Below are 6041 nucleotides of genomic sequence, written 5' to 3' on the forward strand. Positions count from 1 at the left end.
TCAGCTTATTGGTGATTTTTGTTTGGGACGTGGGAAACACATTAAACGTAATTTCCAATGAGAATAACGTAACTTTAGAAAAATGTTTATATATGTGACATTCTAGTAGTAAATAATTCCACAAGAGCAGAAAACATGGAATCAACATCTTTCACTTTTTGAACAGATTTCCTATTATTGTCGACAACTGGAGACGTTTTTGAAATTCCTGTAGCTTTGTTGTGACGAATGTGGGTTTTAATTAAAACTACAAAATACACTTTTGATTTGAGGGATGTCACTGGCTCTCCATCTGTTTTGTCAAGGGAAAGTACCAATCTTTATTAAAAAGATAAAGAAATGTTGTATTGTAAAACTGTACAAGTTTGGAATCAGGACAATAGAATATCGCTTCAGGAACCACAAAGAGATACAAATATAGGGAAGATTTGTATTAAATGCAAATGATAATTAACAATGTTTGGCTTTACAAAAATATCGTTGATGTGCAATAAATCTTGAAATGAGGTATTGTTTTCTTTTAATGACGAATAACGTGTAGAAATTCAACTGAAGAGAATACTTAAGCAGAGGTTAGGACTATGAAGATGAGTTGTCTGGAAATGATAGAAGTCTAATGATGGCAGTACTCCTCCACAGTGGACTGTTCCTGTTATTAACAATGTAAAAACAAACCATTCTTAATAGGCCTGCATTACTCCCAAATAAAAAAAAACAAAAAGATTGCCACATCAAATCTCTCAAACCTGTTACAAGAACTTTCACAGTTTTTGCAAGGTGCAGTATCAGAGATACTTTTCAAAGAACCTCCTTCTTCGATGATTACAGCAGTGAGTCTGCAAGTCTACTGGCTAAAAGCCGAATTTCGATATCCGTGATGGGCATTGTATAGATAGCCCTTTGTTTATCTTTATGCTTAAGAACAATCAAAATAATTTGAAATCGTATGCAAAAATTAAAATTGCAGTGTAATATCATTGTGCTATTAGAAGTACTAATGGTAAAAACGCAATGACAGATCTCTTGAAATATCCAAATGAGGAAAATTTAAGAAGATTGTATAGTTATATATAAAAAAAATGAGTTATTAAATAATTTTCTAAAGCCTGAATAAACTTTAGGTAATCTGTTAAAATAAAGCACAACTAATAAAGTCCCTGTGACTGTCACTACGTTCGTTTAATCTTCTGTAGCTTTATGAAATTTATTTGGCTCTATATAATTTTAATTAAACTGACTGAATGTAGAAATAGGAGGATGGTTACAGTTTGCAGGTGTCATGACTGAAATATTAATAAATTGCATCCTTCCATATATAATATATCTTTAAATTTTATGACAAGAAACAAACGTTTTTCGACCCAGCATGGCAAAGTGGTTAAGGCACTCGATTCGAAATCCGAGGGTCGCGGGTTCCAATCCCCGTTACGCCAAACATGCTCGCCCTTTCAGCCGTGAGGACATTATAATTTTCGGTCAATCCCACTATTGTTGAAAGTGTTGTTTGACAATATTTGTGAATCAATTGTTGGGAAGATGGAGAGTGATAGTAGAGCTAAATCTTCCTATGCAACGATTTTAAGTCTTTATAAAAGTAGCACAAAATTAATTTGGATTATATTATTTACAGTTCATTAGAAGTTAAATATGAAGACCTACATGGCATATTCGCTCTAAATTCGGTGCATATGTCGCTTTTCAGTTACCCAGTGTCTCAAATTCGAAACCAGCGAATAACCAAAACCGAGGTTCCTGATATTTTTTCACACTCCTCTTTCTTCAACAGACCTACCACCTATCTAGTTCTAGCAGTAACTATAATTTTATTTGACAGAGTGTAACAGGCAGGCTTCACGATCCTTAACTTGTTATTTTATTATTGTTTTATGTGAGATTTAAATTGCCTGAACATTTATGTACACATACGTGATGAACATTTTACAAATTAGAAGCAATGAAGTATATTTTGTGGCAGATATGTTGTCTGAAATGTTGTATCTACAGAAGAGAGTATTTTATATTTATCTGTGTTTAACAACTTATTATCGGTAGTCAAAACGTCATCAACTATTATAAACAATAATATAATGAATTAATATTTTATGTCGTGTTCGCCTCCCAGAAGCTGTCAAAGAATGATTACAATAATACTTGTAGTACAGTATTAGTATTAAACCTGTTACATTTTAAGACACTGTTTTCTTCCTGATATTTTATTACTGGGTTCAGCAGATAGCTTATGTGGCTTTGTTGTAAGAAAAACATACATACACATCATTAATATAATTTACTGTTTCTATTTTATTTTTTTATAATATTTTAATTTTCTGCCTCGTTTTTCTATTTTTTATTTTATTTCTTGTTGATTTCCTTTGACTGTTTCTTCAACTCCAATAAGCCACCCAGTAACTCAGCAGGATGTTTTCGGACTTATAAAACTTAATATCAGGTAGATGGACACAACACAAATATCCCACTCTATAGCTTTATGTTTAACTGCAAACCAACAAACAACTCCAGTCATACTCCTGAAATAATCTCAAAGTTTAAAGTTTAGTTAATATTATATTTTAATTTCACCAAAATAATCCCAATTCTGAACTTCATTAACATTCGGTTTATTTACGAATGTAAAAAAATCAATTTATTTCTATCTTCGTCTGCTACAGAATTGTTAATCTTGAAATTTAGTTTCACATTTACTCTCAATAAATTTTGAAAGTTAAGAAGTAGATATAAACTTCCTGTGTCAAACTTCATGTAATGTTCAAATATATGTATTTATAAACATAGACTGATATGAAATTCTGTTTAATAGTGTTTTGCTCTTATGAAGTAACTTTTATTTTTATCCTTTTATACCAATCTGCCTGACGTCCATATCAAGTCAAACATATCCTTGTTTATTACGTAAAGAAGTAAAAAACTTTTCTCAAACCACCTAAGTCGTTAACTTGTCGAAACTCACACATCAGGCAGGTCTGGTCATGGTCACGTTACCAGAGTCATGGTTTCAGTAGGAGTAATTGTGATAACGAGGCAGTATCTTGAGTAAAATGTCTCAGGACCGCTGGTGTAGGTATTAACACATCACTATAACGAGAAACCCACTTCGACCTTCTTTGGTTATCTTCAGGTTAACAAAGATACAGTATTAGTAGGAGTTGTATGACGAGGAGCGTTTTGATAGGGGGAGTGTCAGCGAAAAGTCTCTCAAAGACCCAAACCACACTTTTTTTTTTCACAGTTGACAGGTGATTTTGCAATCTAAAAGAATGCCGACAAACAAATAACCAGAATTTGGAAAATAACGAGTTACCTTAGGAATTTGGATGATAGAAACAAGAATTTTCAATAGAAAACATATTAAAACTTCACAGAACATACATAACACCTGTCATAGAATATGTTTGTATAACATGGATAAATGTATCAGAAACGCACATCAACGAACTACAACAAATACAACATTGTATTTTAACTAACACTTCCACGATCAACAAACTCAATATTTCTACACAACTATTCAAACATACCATTTCTATTAAACAGACTCCTGGATAACTCTTTTTAATATTATAAGAAAAATATTAATACAAATGAACTGGTGAGCAAACTAGAGAGTTACATAATACATGATGAACCGTAAGTACCTCTCCACTCTGAACGTCATAAATAAAAGTCCAAACTGAGTCATAGATAGAAACGTAGCTCTATTTTAAAAGTTTTGTATGTAAAAATAGGATTACGCGTTTGTGCATATATGACTGCTAAGTGAAACTATATTGTGTACACAGGCTAATAGTGCGATCATTAAAAAGAGAAGATATAAAAATATATGAATTATTATTACCCCATTAAAAGGTTATGTTAGTTAAAACTGCAGCCTTGGGCAAAATTTAATATACTGTAAATAATACAACAACAAAGTAACAATGTTAATTAATTACCCAGGATTTAGTAGTAGTGCGGATAAAATAACAGTTCCAGGGAGGGAGGAAGAGGTCTATGCTAAATCTGCCCATCCCTGGTCCAAAACATGGTCCGAATCCAGATGAAGAATAATAATTTGATAGATAACGTATAGTTCTATAAAGTGACACCAGAGGATAGATAGTGTGTTATCTACGTCTTCCTGAAAGGAATGTATCGTGTCGCCCTAAACATAAAATGTCCAAACTCAGCAAATGTGTCACTAACTGTAATGTATTAAAGTGTTATGTTGTTGTTGTTAAGCAGAAAACTACTCAGATATCTACACTCTTCTCACCGAAAGTAATGAAACCTAATTTGTAGCGTTATTAGCCCTTTGTCTTATCGCTGAGCCAAGTAATGTAGTACAGTTGTATTTACCTGTTTATAGACGATCGTGTATTAAAGTATCTATTCATATATTTAATGTTCTCAGATTTATATGGTATAAATATATAACTAGAGATTGAAGGTCAAGTCTATTTATATAAAGTCAGCATGTTACACAGATTGGTCAATTGATTTTGCAATATTTAGGAAGGTTATGTAACAAACATTATCTACTTCTGCAATGTGATACGAAAAGTGATTTTGAGTTTGTGAGCATATTTATCCTTTATTAATATTTTTATGTTTTATGAAGCTTGAATTCATATGTATATTTGTTATTTTTGTGTATGAATTAAACTCACTATCCACTAGTTGTAGTAAAATGGAGAAGCCAGAGAGACAAGCTAGTTTACAGTTTAGATTTCACTGCATTCACCCTCAGCTATTAACATATAAGGAAACTTACAAGTTAAAAAAAGAGACAATAACAAGTTATTTCATTATGTAGGGTAAAGAAGGGGAAAATATTTTTATGTAATTAAATTCTTTTTACATGTTTTATGATTATTTTATAATAGACGTTTTTTGGGTATATATCAAGGGTCAAAGGTTCTCGTTCTAATGAAGATCAGTCTGGGTGTTTTTCTGTTATTTGTTCTTCTCATAGGCACGATCAAAAGTACGTTGAAGGGTTCACTTGGCTTAAGTTTGTATTGCTCGAATTGTGATAAAGGATTTGCATAATTAAATGATCATCATTGCTGTACCTATTGTATTGTAGATTACTCTAACATTTCTACAGAAGGTCAATATCTGTAGATTTCAGCTGATTTTTTAAATCGATAGGGTGTTATAACAAGTAGAAATTATAGATAAAACTCAAACTCTATCATCTCAGGTTTTATAAATAGAGATACTATTTGAAAATCTTGAAGAAACCAATAAAACAATGTTTTTCAGAGAATTGTTGGTGTGGAAAAATTAAGTATGAAGGCTGTAAAATTTACGTTCATAGAACCAAATCATTTGTATTTTCTTGAGTTTAGAAATGTTACAGATATTTTACAAAAATATTATTTTGATACAAATAAAGGAAGATATGAACATTTATTACTAAGTGGTCCATGAATATGACGGTAATGTTTGAAGGGTATAAAGATTGTTTGTTTGACGTTGAGCACAAAACTACATTAAGCCAAGTATCATTGTTGGTGTAGATAAAATACCTCAAGATCAGAATCATTAACAGTCTCAGTTTTATTACTGCACCTTTATCCGTGTTCTGACCTACTAAAATTATAGAAGGAATATTTTCTATATTTGTTACACAGAAGAACCAAAGATAATTGCCAGGGACTCATACCAAACATCAGACTTTATTCATAAGACACCATGCCAACAGTACTTCGAAAGAAATTCCTGGGATGGTATCGATAGTAACAGGAGGAAAGTTACATCTTTGTTTTCCAGAAACAGATGTACAGGAAATATTTTGATATTTAACCTCAAATTTTAAGATATTTCGTCACTGAATGTTTATATATGTTTAAAACATATGTATATAACCAACCGATGATTAAAACTTAGTTTTCTTCATTTTTATTTACATATCCGTTCTGATAACAACATATTCCGATAGTACTTTATCTAAAGTTTTTATTCACATATCCGTTCTGATAACAACATATTCCGATAGTACTTTATCTAAAGTTTTTATTCACATATCCGTTCTAATAACA

The 6041-nt window shown here is 31.5% G+C and overlaps 1 protein-coding gene across 1 annotated transcript in view; it reads right to left on the bottom strand.

The window, feature by feature from the left end:
- LOC143244407 (cysteine protease ATG4B-like) overlaps window positions 1-6041 on the bottom strand; it is a 150306-nt gene that overhangs the window by 96909 nt on the left and 47356 nt on the right. The window lies entirely within an intron of this gene.

The sequence above is a fragment of the Tachypleus tridentatus genome, chromosome 2 (genome assembly GCF_004210375.1).
Source record: "Tachypleus tridentatus isolate NWPU-2018 chromosome 2, ASM421037v1, whole genome shotgun sequence".
Taxonomy (NCBI): Eukaryota; Metazoa; Arthropoda; class Merostomata; order Xiphosura; family Limulidae; genus Tachypleus; species Tachypleus tridentatus.